Source organism: Octodon degus, unplaced genomic scaffold (genome assembly GCF_000260255.1).
Source record: "Octodon degus isolate 3935 unplaced genomic scaffold, OctDeg1.0 scaffold00003, whole genome shotgun sequence".
Classification (NCBI taxonomy): Eukaryota; Metazoa; Chordata; class Mammalia; order Rodentia; family Octodontidae; genus Octodon; species Octodon degus.
In genome coordinates, this window is record NW_004524579.1 from 24,799,381 (window position 1) to 24,815,417 (window position 16,037).

At 35.4% G+C, this 16,037-nt stretch overlaps 1 protein-coding gene and 2 non-coding genes across 8 annotated transcripts in view; 2 read left to right on the forward strand and 1 right to left on the reverse strand.

Moving 5' to 3' along the window:
• Window positions 1-16,037, reverse strand: part of Smad2 (SMAD family member 2) — a 96,827-nt gene that overhangs the window by 31,383 nt on the left and 49,407 nt on the right. The gene's annotated exons all lie outside the window — the stretch shown is intronic.
• On the forward strand, window positions 6,502-6,610 carry LOC111816944. Its single transcript, XR_002821250.1, has one exon. It is a non-coding gene; the product is annotated as a U6 spliceosomal RNA (small nuclear RNA).
• Window positions 15,625-15,731, forward strand: LOC111816933. The gene has a single exon (XR_002821241.1). It is a non-coding gene; the product is annotated as a U6 spliceosomal RNA (small nuclear RNA).

Consider the following 16,037-nt stretch of genomic DNA (forward strand, 5'->3'; position numbering starts at 1 on the left):
ATATAAGAATGGAAACTATCAATGCAAGTATTAAGCTTAATAAAGAAGATATATACTGTAATAATAAGATTTAGAGACTATTATCAGAGGTAAAAAGACGTTTCATAAAAGGATCAACTCATCATAAGGCATTTATAATCCTGTATGCATTGAAAAAGAAAGTTTCAGCATACGGAAAGGCTGGACATGTACCTCCTCAGTGGCAGAGTGCACGACAAGTATGTGTGAGAGCCTGTGTTTGATTCCTAGCAACACGAAAAAGAAAGGGGGTGGGAGGGACAAAATACATGCAGAAAAGAAGAGAAAGATTTAGAAAATTATGAAGAAATCAGTAAGTAATTCTCTGGGCAGTAACACTCTTCTCACACATACGCCATTAAAGGGCTATATGGCATTTTTTTTTTAAAGGGGTGTGTGTGTGTGTGTGTGTGTGTGTAGGGTCTCACTACACAGCTTGAACTCGTAGTGATCCTCCTGATGTCTGCCTCCCTGGTGCTGGGATTACAGGCATGTGTCACCACACCCAGACTCCATCACCGGCTCAGTGCGCCCGGGGGGTAGGACTGGTGTGACATGCAATGCCAGGGATTGAACCCTGGCCCCTGCATTTACCTACAGAGGCGCTTAAGCCCGCTGAGCTATACTGTCAGCCCTTGGGTTATATAGTATTAATCAACCACTTTGGTCTGGCATTAATAATATTCTCATTAAGTGTCTTTGAAATATTTAAAAATACATTAACACATGCTGGTGTCATTAAAAAAGTTAATGAATTTTAGAATAAACAATACTCATCTAAATTATGAATCACAGAAATTAGAAAATACTTTGTATGAAAATAACTGCAATATTTTAGAATTTGAGAGAGATGAATCTAAAAACAGTTCTGAAAGGCCTGCTCATCAAAAAAAGCTGAACACTAAAGACTTAATACTAAATAAACCCATTTACATGAAATGCACAAGAGGCAAAACACACTAAAAATGAAAAAAAAATTTTTTTTTTTTTCAGAGCTGGGGACTGAACTCAGGCCCTTGCGCTTGCCAGGCAAGCACTTATTCAACTGAGCTACTTCCCCAGCCCCTAAAGAGATTGTCAAACACTAGTTTGCTGCAGAACCAGTGAGAAGTTGTATGAAAGAATTTTCTGGGTAACTAAAATGTGATACACTGGGCACATTCATTTGTCAAATACTGAACATTACTTGAGTACTTCATCATATGAAAATTTTACCAAGCAAATAAAAAGCACAGAAAACCTATAAAAGAACTCAGAGAAATAAAAACCAAAAGAATCAATAAAAAGTCATATAATTTAATGTCATCAATAAAGACTTCTGTGAACTGATATAAAAAGTCTGAAATATTGTATCAAGTTAAAAAAGGCAAGCACAGAATAGAATGCACAGTATGCTATGTTGTGTGTTAAAAAAAGAATGCAAAAGTGTCGACAAATACATACTCATATACACATAAAGATCCCCCCATGAACAGCAGTTACTACTACTACTACTGTTGCGTGTAATTAAATGAAATGAAAATATTCTCACATAATTAAATTAAGTGTAAGTCAGTGTCACATTACCTTAAGAAGGTATGGTGCTTCCAACCTTAGATAACTAATCATGAGGACAGACTGTTGTTTCCTATTTTGTGTCATGTCAAGCTCACTTTGCTTATTACTACAGAAGATGACAACACGCCAGCCCTGGGTACTATTCAGTCTTTTCTGACAGTGTACCAATGTTCTTCTACCTTATTTATGTATTTATGTCAACTACTCCTTCCCAGCCATCTTTTGACTTTAATGCTATTTCTTTAATAGACCTGACAAATCAGCCAATTCTTATGAATTTAGGGGGTCTATATCAGGCAGTTTTCATCATCACTCTTCTTTAAAAATTTTCCTAAGAGACTGATTCTTAAGAGATTGATTCATATGTTATTTCCCTGTAAGATCCTGAGCTCCCAGAAGTCTTTGTGTATTTCCACACAGCAAATAAGGTATCTAGTATTAAATTTAGTATTTCCATAGCACAAAAACTGAATTACAGTATTTCTTGTCACACTAAATCATAACATATGGATAAAACATTGCTCAGGGTAGGTGGAGGTTCAAGAAAAAGGGGGTAGTGAATGAAAGCAAGAGACAGGAAAAGGAATATTGTGGGACTGTCCTGCTTCAAGGTTGTATATGGTGAGATGTTTGGACTTATGTGCAAATATGAGAAGTATATAATTCTTTATGCCTATTTTTAAAATATATTCTAATTTTTAAATTTTTTATCATATTCTGTAGGGACTTAAAGTTCAACATATCAATACTTGATGAAAAATACCTGTTCCTTATTATGCCTAAGATGTTTGATATGCAGAGAGATAGTGAGGTTAAGCTTAATAGCCTAAGTTGTTTGATAATAACAATAAGCTTGTCTTCTGGATGGTTAACAACCTAAGTTTGCAGACCAAAATTAGAGAAAAAGAAGGGCTGCAAGGAAAGCCAACATTTTGACCCTAACCTTCTAAGGTCAATTAAGACTCAAGACATATGAGAACTTGTACTGTAATGTCATGTAACTCGATAGTGTCCCAAATTTTCTGATCAAGGAGATTATGGGGCCAGAGAGGAAAGTGATCAATGATGCAGAGTGTGCCTAAGGAGAGTCACATGGAGAGAAAACATTGTCTCAGGCTTTCACAGAGAGTACATTGGCCAAGCAAGGGCCGTGACTCATCCACATGGCTGACACTGACAAAGGTTCTACAATCTGAGGTACAGGATCTCAAGATAAATCCTGAGGGGATTTCATTGACCTTATCAGACCAAAAAGCTACAACTCTTGTTGCATAGGTCCTGCTTTACCTTGGTCTTAACCATCTAGCAGAAAAGTATAAAAATGAAGTATAAGAAGTAAAGCCATGCTGTTAAGTTGAGCTGTGGGGGACTCAGGTCACCAGTTTCTGACATTGCCAGTCAAGCAGAAGACCCAATACTATTATGGGCTACTGGACTCTTTTAGAATATTTTGCTGAGTTTACACACCTATAATATTCAAATAACGGAACTTAACAAAAAAAGGGGATACAGATGAATGTCCATTTTGTATCTGTGTATTCAAAGTGGTTAGGATAGATATATAGTTACATTCTGTTAATGAATAGAATGATATGTTCTAATGGTGTTTGTAAATAGGATCTCAAATCCCCATCTTGTACAGCAATTAACCACTAAGAAGAATGTATGCAGTGTGTTAGTTATTGAAACTGTCCTAGTGATTTGATTTGAAACTGTCTCATTGCTATTTATCAATAAAATTATGAAAAAAAACATTGCTCAGATGTATGGTTTGTTAATAAGGAATTTAAGTTGTAACTGGCATTATGGCCAATTCCTAAAAAATATTATAAGAAGTTAATGAAGAAAAACTTAAAAAGCACTGACTATATTATATAGTCTTTAAAATAGTCTATAACGTCCAATAAATCTAAGATGTTATGTAACATTTTGTGTAACACTTAAAAGGGAACATCCCTTCCAATTTTATTTACAAGAGGCATCAAAGTGAAAAAAATGTACAGCTAACAATCAGTGGTAATAATAATCACATTCATAATTTAGCTAATCTTAGGTACTATGTGCGACTAAGTATATTATAGGTCTCACAGCAACCTGCAAGCTGCATAATAATGCCAATCATTCATTAAATCTGTTAGCTAGAATTTTGTTGGCTATACAACTGAATATAAACTGGTCTTCTGATAAGCATAATTTATACTAAATTATATTTCTATACATTTGAACAATAATTAAGGGCTAGCCATGAAAAAAGGTCTGCACAGTACTCGTGTAAAAAGCATGTACCTGCACCACAGCAAGCTGTTTACAAGTACTAAAGGCAGAGAAGGGTATAACTGAAAATGTTAAACTTATGGCATTTGTTATGTGAAATCAACAATATAGTCTAAAGAACAATTTTTTCATTTTAACAGTGTTAGGAAAGTTTTATTATTTTAATAACAACAATAGTATCTCAAATAAATTGGCTGAACATTTCAAAGTAAGTTTATTTAACCACCTAACTCCAGGCCAATTATAAAACTCTTCAGTATTAAGAAATATCATAATGCAAAAGTGAAATTCAGGGCCAGCCAAATGCTCAGCGGATGCACAGAAGCCAGGTGTTTGATCCCTGAGCCTGCCTTGCCAGTCCCACCCCCAGGGCGGGCTGAAATGGCATGCTGATACACCTGTAATCCCACCACTTGGAAGGTTATAAACAGGAGAATCACTAGGAGTCCGATCTAGCAGGAAGACCCTGAACACCCTGTAGACCCTTCCCTAAAATACAAAAAAAAAAAAAAAAAGTGAAATTCACTCTCATCAATTCTGTCTGATCAAATATTCATACTAATATAATTAGCATAGATTATTTCAATATGTTGAAATAAGATGTAACAGACCATAAACTATCAAAAATAATGTTTCTGCATCAACACAGAGATGAACAAGCACACGCTCTCTCTCATGCAAAATGCCATGGTTTATTTCTAAAACAACTTCTCAAAGTTGCTCTTATTTATTTTTATTATTTGCTATGTAGCTGGCATTTTTCAAATTGCTTCATACGTGTTATCTAAACTCTTAGTAGTTGAAAAAGCAAACCTCAAAGAGTTAACATGGTCAGAATCTGGGTTAAATCTACCTACAGTTTAAGTTTTCTAGTCAGGCATAGTGGTACATGCCCACTTCCCTAGCACTTTAGGAGTTAGCTAAGGTAGGAAAATCACAAGTTCAAGTCCATGCTGAACAATTTAGCAACTCAGACTCTTGAAAACAGCTGGGGCTATAGCTTAGTGTAAAGGCCCTGAGTTCAATCTCCCTCCCCAATCATGTGCACATGCATGAGTGCGCACACTCACGTACCCAAATTCTCCATGAGACATTTTTGCAAAATAAGGGTTTAACTCAGTATTTTCAAATTTCTACAAGACAGGAAATATATTCTCAAGAAATGCAAATACTGAAAGATATGTAATGCTGAATATCTAATTATAATTTTTATTTTATTTTTTTGTATGTAGGACAGGGTCTACAGGGTCTCACAACACAGACCGGACTTGTAGTGATTCTCCTGTTTTCAGCTTCCCAAGTGTGGGATTACAGGTGTGCACCGCCACGCCCAGACTCAATCACCAGTTTCAGCATGCCCCAGGGGTGGATCTGGCACAGCAGGCTGAGGATTGAACCTCTAATGTCTGCATCTGACCAAGCAGGCACTTTAATCTGCTGAGCTGATTGGCCAGCCCCTAATTATAAATATTTAAATGTTACTATATTGACAAAAATGAAACTTTGATTAAACTAACATTCTTAATTAAGAATGAGAGTTCTTTGTCTCAGAATCTCAATTTTTTTCTCTATTGGTTTGCAAAAAGAAGACAAATGGCTGTAAATTCTTCTAGAAGTTTGCTGTATTTACAAATGCTACTATCTTAACAATCTGAGATATTCTTGAACAAAAATAATTGAAAATTATGACAAACAGCAGAAAATTTGTTTCAGAAAAGGTAACTTGCCAATAAGTTGGTGAACCTTACATATCTTCATAATTAAGGCCTATTTTGACAGAAATAAATCTAGACAGTTTAACAAGTTTACCCTTCCTTCATTCTCTGTAGAAAGTTTCCAAATTTATCCATTTAACGACTACCAAATGTGTATCCAAAAATGTCAGGATTTCATGCAAAGTTTCAAAGCAAAATAAAACAGTGCATCTAGATTCCAGGTAAGAATATACATAGAGGTGAATTTAAAAAAAAAATCTTTTATGTATTCATTTGGTACAGAGTCTTGCTATGCAGCTTGGACTCGTAGTCATCTGCCTGTCTCAGCCTCCTCAGCACTGAGATTACAGGCATGCACTACCAATCCGGGTTTCAGTGGCTGGCATGGCATGAGGTGCCAGGGACTGAACCTGGGTCTTTGTGCTTGTCAGGCAGGTGCTTAGACCACTAACATATCTCCTTGGTCCATAAAGGAGAATTTTTAAAAGTAAATGTAATGTAGAGCCTTCCTAATCAGTAACAAAAAATTTCATAGCATGTCTAGGCATGTCAGGAGTAACTTTATTCCACAGTCTTCAATACTTATGAATAAGGATTCCTACAGAAAAACTAACAACAGATTCTATTATGAAAGTCTAGGCAAAGCCCTGTATATAGCTAATTTATAACAAGTAAGCACAAGAATAAGTTCCATGACTTCAAAGTAACATCTTGGGCACCTCTGTAAACATGTATCTCATTTCCATTTCCGCATCACAAAAAAATTTCCAATATGTTAAACTTAAAAGCATCCTATGATTCTGCACACTTTCCAATTTCCATTAGCTATATTCTACAATGAACATTCATTTTATCTGCTCCACTATATATCTACCCAAACTTTCTATCCACCAATCTATTTTTTGATATACTATCAACATTTCAAATCTAGACACTGGTGCTCACTTCGGCAGCACATATACTAAAACTGGAACTATCCAGAGAAGATTAGCATGGGCCCCATGCAAGGGGGATGACACACAATTCGTGAAGCATTCCATATTTTTTTCACAATAACATCCAAAAAAAGGAAATACTTAGGTATTATCTAACAGAGGAAGTAAAAGATCTATACACTGAAAATTACAATTACAACCCTTTAAAAAAAGAGATGGCAGAGGATTTCAGAAATGGAAAGATACGCCTTGCTCCTGGATAGGAAGAACCAACATAGCCAAAATTGTTACACAGATTTACTGCAATCTCTATCAAAATACCATCAGCATCCTTCACAGAGCTAGAAAAAACATTCTTAAAATTTATTTGGAACCAGAAAAGCCTTAGAACAGCAAAGCCAACCTTGGGCAAAAAGGCAAGACAGGAAGAATTACAATTCCTGGCTTGAAATTATACTACAGAACTACTGTGTTAAATCAGCATGGTACTGGCAAAAAAAAAAAAAAAAAAAAAAAAAAACAAACAGAACCAATGATCAGTGGAACAGATTAGAAGATACAAATACAACTACAAACACACTTAGCCATCTTATCTTTGACAAAGGGGCCAAACATGTTCACTGGAAGAAACAGCCTCTTTAACAAATGGTGCTGAAAAAGCTGGCTGTCTACATGCTGTAAACTAAAGTTAAACCTAGGTCTATCACCATGCACTAAACTAAAGTCAAAATGGATTAAAGATCTAAACATTAAAATCTCCTGGAAGAGAAAGTAGGTGGAAATGTTGAAGATATAGGTGTAGGCAGAAAATTCATGAGCAAAAACCAAACTGCACGAGAAATACTGCAAAGAATCAGTAACTGGGACCTCCTCAGTTTCTGCTTGTTAACAAAAGTGAAAAGACAACCCACAAATTGGGGGAAAAAATCGTAACAACAATCACTAAGACAAGGACTTCTATCTAAATTATACATAGAAGTAAAAAAATTGGCCCCCCAAATTTAAAGACCTAATTCAAAAATGGGCTTGTGAGATGAATACACACTTCTCAAGAGCAAGAAATACAAATGGCAACTATGTGAAAACAAATGTTCCACATCACTGGCCATTCAAGAAATACAAATTAAAACAACTTTGAGATACCATCTTACCCTAGAAAGAATGGCTATCCCAAAGAAATCAACTAATAACAAATGCTGAAGAGGCTGTGGGGAAAAAGGTAACCTTCTCCACTGCTGGCGGGAATGTAGACTGGTACAACCACTATGGAAATCAGTGTAGAGACTCCTCAAAAACTAGGACTGGAAATCCCATTCAATCCAGCTATTCCACTTCTGAGTACTTCCCCAAAAGAAATGAAAACATCATACCACAGTGATATATGTGCACCCGTGTTTATGATATATGTGCACCGGTGTTTATAGCAGCACAATTTGTTATAACCAAATCTTGAAAACAACCAAAATGCCCATCATCTGAAGACTGGATGAAAAAAATGTGGTATTTCTATACAATGGAGTACTACTCAGCTATAAAGAAAAACAAACTTGATTCCTTTATAGGTAAGTGGATGCAACTAGAGGCTATACTCATAAGTGAAATAAATTTGTAAGTATCATATTGTCTCCCTAGTGTAAGAACCTGAAAGAATAAATAAAATCTGAAAGGTATGAGATAAGAGTAAAATGGAAAGAAAATAAACTTCAGGATTAAACAACGAAGATGAGAGAAAGGAGAAAAGAAGAAAAAAAGCAGGAGGGAAAAATATGCAAGTATATATACAAGATGGCCATACTCATAATTTTCATCAGTTGTTTTTTTTTTAAACAGCAGTTAATATTTAGAATTTTTACCTTGAGTAACTCTGCATGCTTCTATCAGTGATCTGAGCAACTACATCAAGGACAGGAAAGTGTAATACAAAACCTATGGCTGAATGCCTCTCATCTTGGTTTTCTAAATGCGTACCATTTCCAAAGTCCTATCAATTATTACACTCTCTTTAAAATAAATTAAAAGAAAAAATCTAGACACTGTTGTCTGCATAGTAAAGACAGTTCACTGCTGACAAAAAACCAAAGTTACATAGTGGAAATACAAATCTTAATGGCATTATTTTATGAGTTTCATTAAATGCATAAATTATGTAACTCATAACTCACAAGATCATCACTCCTGCCCTTTTCTCAGTCAATGCCTGCTGTCCATTGCTCTACCCCTAGAAACAATCAATGACTTTTTTTCACTACAGGTTTAGTATCTTACTTCATAAAAGTGTAATAACACAGTATGTCTTCTTTTATGTGCCTGACTCAGGTTTTTGAGATTCACCCATATTAATATATACGATGACAGTTCATTCTCTGCAGTGCTACTGTCAATTACATGAAGAAGTCACAATTTCTTTAGTCATCCTCATAGAATGATGAACATGTAATCTGTTGTCAGGCTATAACTAACATGAATAAAGCTGCTATGAACATTCACATACATGTGCTTCCATTTCTCTGAGTAAACAACTCAAAGTAAATTTCTTCAGATAATGGGTTAGATATAAATTTGGTTTTATAATAAACTGAAAAAATCTTTCCAGAGTGGAAGTGTCACGTTACACTTCTTCCCTCAATACATCGAAGTTCCTGCTTTTTCAACATCCTCACCACTTGGCATAGTAACTCTATTAAACTGTACTTCGGGGATTATGCAGTAGTATTTTCTTGTTTTAATTTATATTTTCCTAATGATATCACACATTTTTCATTTTCTTACTGGAGTTCTGTATATCTTTTCTTTTTGTAAGGCATTCAACTCTTGTTTTTTAAATGTGACCATTTATTGCTTTACTACAGAATTAAAGAAATCCCTAATAAGCTTTGGATATAAAGCTGTTTTGGAAATTCGTTTTGCAATTATTTTTTCTACTCTGATTTGCTAACTCATTTTTCTCATATTAACAAGATACTTTCAATACTGATAAAGTTTAACTTACCAACTTTCTGTTATTGCTTTCAAAATCCTTTAAAACCCTGTACTGCCAAGCTACAAATATATGCCCCTGCATTTAGTTATAAAAACTTTACAATTTAGCCTCTGAATGAAAACTATGATTCATCTGGAATTGTTTTCAGTGGTATAAAGTGGAATTAGGTTCATGCTTCCATTTGGATACCCAACTGTTCCAGTCCTCTTTTTTGAAAGCATTTCCTCTCCCTACTTCCTGGATCTCTGCTGAAAAATCAAATGATTACCTAAGTTTTTAATTTTGTACCATTTACCTATTTTATTTTTAATGTATTTGGTTCAGGATCTCATTACACAACTCGGACTCACAGTGTTCTTCCTGTCTCAGCCTCCCCAGTTTTGGGATTACAAGAGTGCCCCCCCCCAACACCAGTTTCAGTAGCCTGAATGGCACATTCAGGGTTCTGGAGCAGCATGGCATGTGATACCAGGGACTGAACCCTGGTCTTGGTCCTGGTCCTTGCCCTTGCCAGGCAGGCACTTAGATTACTGAGCTATCTCCCCAGCCCTAATTCATACATCTTTGACCCATCACATTTTGAAAAGGCAAGCCATTCCCACAGTGCCCTTTTTTTTACTGCTATCGGAGCAACTCCTGGTGGCCTCTTGCTTATTAGGTTTTGTGAACAGAAGTCTGGTGCCAGTATATATATTTCTCAAGTCCTAGTAGAAATATCAAACTGAGATCTGAAGATCTTCAATTTGGATGAAGGGAAGGGAAAGTAAAATTATAAATATTAGTTTCTCCAAGGAGTTCTCAACTTGGGCTCCTTTTCCAGAACACTTATCTATATAGACTATGTGAGTGATGAATTTAAGTATAGCAATGTTTGTCTGCAGAAATCCTTTTTGCCAGTCTTGCAGGAATGGCACAGCATCTCAATTATGAAAGCGTATCACATACAACCTGTTGTTCTCAGATTCTGGCTCTGGATAAATACTAGAAGACTTCTTTTATTAATATTCTAGTACTTCCATGTAAAATATAGGCAAGTCATAGGAGGCCAATCACCCTATTCCAACAAACAGAGGGATAAGAAAAACAAAACAAAAACTTGTGTCAAGACAATGGAGAGCTATCAAAATAATGAAATAAAACTGAAAAAAAGTAACAATTTTTTTAGGTGCACTGACAACTACTTGCTACTTCCTCCCTCTTGGTCCTCTGCAGATTGTAGCCACAGTTAAGGGGCAAGGGTTGGTCTGGGGAAGAAATTCTAATCAAGAAAAAAACACAGTAAAAACTGTCAACAAGCCCATCAATCTCCTACAAGATAGGCATCAGATTTTAAAAATGAGGCTAAAAGACAAACTTAACCTACTACAGATTAGAAATGAATTTCCCAGAGTCTTTGAGAATTGGGTGACAGTGTGCCATGCTTTCAAAATCCCAGGAGAACCCTGTGGGCAGAGAGATATAAACTAGTGCTAGCCTAAGTCAAATTAAAATGTCATACAAGTTCACTTCCTGATTAGATCCAGGTGATCAGTCTCCCACTTCAGTTTGCATCTATATGTCCCCCTAAAGCCTAATACAGTTATGGGGGATTGACAGGCTTTTTCAGTGGTAGCTGAATCTAGAGTTTGTGACCCATTCACCGTCCAATGCTAACCGTGTGCTACATTTGCCTTAGGGCAGGTAGTCTACAAGAAACAGAAAGAGCCTTATCTCTCTGTTGTAGTTTTTGATGTTTTCCACAGCTGTGAATAACTGGTTATCCATCTGCCATGTGCCACCCTGCCTTGGAGCCAACTGATTATGGATTAAACCCTCTGCTAACTACAAGCTAAATAAACTTTTACTCCTTTAATTTATGGGCATTGGCTCTTTTGTCTCAGCAAGGAGAAAAGTAACTAAAGTAGAGTTAAGGTTATAGTTATAAAGAGAATGATAGGCTTTAAATATCAGTCCTGGAGAACTCCCTCAAAACACCTAACTATAAACTTAAGTACCAGATACAGGTTAAGCATCTCTCAAGATATTTTTCAAAATCTGCTTCACTTTACCAGAAGTTCTTTCACAACTAATAAACTTAGCCAAGAGAAAATATATCAAATAGGTTGATTAAAATGCATCTATTACTTATAACATCAAAGTTCTAATTTGTACTTATGAAAATTTCACTGCTCTGACTTTACAAATGAATGTTACACATTTGAATAAACAAAATTATGCATAATAGAATGTTGTCTGGCAGAAACCTTTTCTATGAAAGGTACAATTTAATGTTCCTCTTGCAAAATATGAAAAGAAAAATGAGTAAATATGTGTAACTATTTCAAATAAACCACATTCATAATTAGTGTTTTAATAGCTTACAAATCTTGCCTACGTTATTTCAATGAACCTAGATGTTATGCTAGCATCATCATCTTTCATACATGAACTAACAGTAAAAAGTATAGTCACATCTTTAGAATCATTTGTACTGAGGAAGCTAAATCAAAACTACTTTTCAAATTTCTAACTGAAGAGTTTCCTCCATCATAGTATTCCATATATAGAAACTCCCCAATACATTTCCCCTATGGATACAAGAGAATTAACTCTTCCTGAAATAATGTAAAGGTACCAGTTTAAGAAAAATTGAATACCATAGTTTCAGTTCAAAGACTTCTCTTAAGCTCTTCCTATTTAACTAGACAAGTAGAAGGGCACAAAATATGAAATCAGAACTAAAAGTTGGCATTCTGCATAGTTAAACTGCAGTGATGTTTAAGTTAGAATATGCAAAACAAAATCCAAAATTCAATGACAATGTTAAAAAGAAACATATTACCCTGGAAGGACACAAATGACACACCAGTGACACAACTATCACTGAAGAGGTGACCTGGGTAACAAGTGAATAGGGGAGGGAAGAGGTGATGTATCTTTCCACTGTCTAATTTGTGGCTTACTTTTAATACTGTTGAAAATACAAATACTGTTTAATGTTTTTAAGTAATTCTAAAAAAAAAAAAAACCATAAGGAAACAAAACCAGACTTGCCTTTGAAACAAAAACTGATTTTTAAGAATATAAAAAGCAAACAGCCTTAACTTATATAGACAGGAATTAATCAGCACCATGCACAGTGTCACATGTCTATGCAACCAGCTGTGAGTTCAAGGCCATCCTAGGTAACCCAGAGAGACAATGTCTTAAAATTTTAAAATTGCCAAAAAATTCCTATTTAATTATGCTGGCTATTAAGATAAAACATACTTTTATGTTTAAAACACTAGGAAAAAAATTACATGATATTTCTTTTCTTTTTTTAGGTCCTCTACAGATAATCACTGAACAATTTACCATATCATATTTGTCTCCAAGTTTCATGATTAACATTTTTAGAAGCATACTTTATAAATTATAAACTAAGAAAATTCCTTATTTGTTAAAATAAATACTGAATCTAATAAAGCATTTTCCAGATTCATTCAGGTAATCAAATTCTCCTTAAATAGGAATGTGGTTATCTTGCTTTATAGATTTTCTGTAGCTGAATCATCCTCAGATACCTGCCATAAACTTTACCTTGTAATATTTCCTTGTTTTTTTTTCTTTTTTAAATAATCCAACTTGGTACTGGTGATACAGCTCAGCAGTTCAAGCACCTGCCTAGCAAGCACAAAGTTCTGAATTTGATTTCTAGTACCAAAAGAAAAATCCTCCTTTATCAGTTTCAGAGTTTTATAACTTTTGCATCTAAGTTTGTAAGATTTGCAGAAATTTTACTTTTTCGGCTGTGGTCTGACTTTAAAACATTTTCCTAACATTAGCATTAAAGAAACTAAAGATTAGGATTGGTTCTTTGCTATTACAGACAACAACAAAAGATATCAGAAATCTTTGATGGTGTTCCTAATTGTTTCCTTAGGATAAAAGATAAACTTAAGCAAATACATAACTAAACCTCCCTCTGAGGGAAGCCCTTACAGCTTGTAAATACAACAAATTTATTTCCTACAGATGTATATATGATAGTTAGAAAACTGCCACCATGAACACTAAAGTAATCTGTTTTTAATCCGCAGAACTCCATTGCCCCCAAGTTTGGATTTTGCTTTGGTATAAGCTAATATATAGTGAAAGCCATTTTTTTTTTAAATTTATATATTCTCACCACACAGCTCGGACCCATAGTGAACCTCCTGTTTTCAGCCTCCCCAGCACTGAGATTACAGGGGTGCACCACCACACCTGGTCTCAGTGGCTAGGTCAGTGCGCCTGGGGCTGGGGCTGGCACAGCATGCAGTACTGGGGATCGAACCCCAGTCGCTGAGCTTGCCTAAGCAGGAGCTTAGTCTGCTGAGTTATATTTCACCAGCCCTCATTTTCTCTTCTCACATCTAATTCTTTATTAGATATCAATTGCCACTCTTACCATATGACTGTCTTATGAAAATTTCCCTCAGTCTTAAAAACTTTGAGACAGAAAAAGCTTCAAGGAACTTAATGTTACTTAGCCAATTGTAGCTTACCAGGTCAACTTCTGTCTCTGAATTATCTTGTGTCACCATGCACAATGGTAGGAAGAAAGTAGAAATGATACATATCCTTAACTGCAAGGTTTCAAACCTTCAGATGTGGCAAGAATAATTAGTTGAGGGAACCAGGAGGGATAGAAAGCCAGGACTGTTTCTAACTTTAACAAGTTCATGAAGCCATAATTTGTATGCCTCACTGCCAGGCAGCTCTGATGCGTGTCCCATCAGGCAGAATGGGATAGTCGTACATATACCACTAAGAGGTTCAAGTCCTCAGGAACTTGTTAATCCCACTTTAATAGTAGTGAGGCAGACAGTCCAAGGGTAGAAGCTGCTAAAAGTCAACAAAGCAAATATAATTGATAACATTCGCCTTTTTAATTCAGAAATTTCTCACTTTCAGTTGAATTTATCTATATTTGTAAGTCTAAAAAATCTAAAGTAAGTTCACTTTTAAATAAATGAACTTCACTAAGACTATTTTATACCCCATTTAAAATTTTTTACTTAGTTTTAATTTACCCATAACAAAGCTTTTTCCCTCCTACTTCCCATACTTTACACTTTACATAAATAGAATAAATTGCATCTAAAATTTATGTTTATGGATAGTTAACAGTTAAGAAATAACTGCTCTCCTAAAAAGCTAGAATACACATGGCACAGAACTATAGTATAAAAAGCTAAATTTCTGACAATCAGCACTAACATCTACATTAAAAACACAACTTAGGGGTAAACGTCAAGAAGGAAACTCTGCCTACTGAAAAACAAGGTAAAGAACAATGATCACTTATCTTACCTTCATTAATTAACAGAGTACAGAGAAAAACTATTCTTGATGAAGAAGCTCTAGATTATGAAAAGAAATTTCTAAAATATGCTATATAAAGAACAAAAAATAAGAAACAGGACTAAGTTGGCCTTCACAGTAGAAACCCACATGGAGTTACTTGTAATCACCAGACTACCAAGTAAGAGTGGTTTCTCCTTGAAAGAACTCTACCCTCTGGCTCCCCTGTGGGTCAGTTGCTACAAAGACAATGTGACCCCTTAGTGCAACTGGACAAAATCATATTTTATCTTTGCCTTGACCACTGAGTTCCCTTTGTTGAGACAGCTTACTAAGTGGTCTCCCTAACTCCACTTGTGACAGGCTATTTCATTTCCTCAATGGAGTTAGATGCTATTACTTAAAATTTAATCTGACTTCTGGACCTTCTGAACCTAAACCTTTTCAGTGAATCCACACACCAGTCCCAGTCAGGTTGATTGTAGTAAACTCCTAACACACAGCCTGCTGTGATTTCTGACTACATTCAGAGTCATCCTGCCATCTCCTGCACCCTTCACTCTATATCCTAAAGACAACTCCTTGCTGGGAACCCTTGGCCAGTCCTCCTTGATCGCCACAGTATTTATTCTATAGTGCTACTCTTGATAAAAACACACTTCTGAATAATGCCACCTTTGTACTTTCAGACTCAACCCTGACACCAACATTCCTCTAAAGGGAAATTTTCCACAAACTTTCTCTGTATGTAGTTTCCTAAGCTATTTGTTTTACAACACCTATCACATTTTGTGAAATTCTTATTTTAAAGTTTCCCTTCCTTATTAGGAAGCAAATAGTGCTCCCTTCAGTGGCACATATACTCAAACTGGAATGAAACAGAGAACATTAGCATGGCCCCTGCACAAGGATGACATGCAAATTCGTGAAGTGTTCCATATGTTTTCACAACTAAATCTTAGAAACAACCCAAATGCCCATCAACTGGGGAATGGATAAAAAATATGTGGTATTTTTTTTACAATGCAGTATTACTCAGCTATTAAAAAAAAGAAAAAAGATAAACTCAAGGCTTTTATAGGTAAGTGGATGCAACTAGAGACCATACTCATAAATGAAATAAATCAGATCTACATGTGTAAACATTGTATTGTCTCCTTAGTGTAAGAACCTGAAAGAGTAAATAAAACTCAAAAGGTAAAATAGATACTGTGAAAGGGAAAGAAACTGTTTAAGGGGAAGGAGCAACTG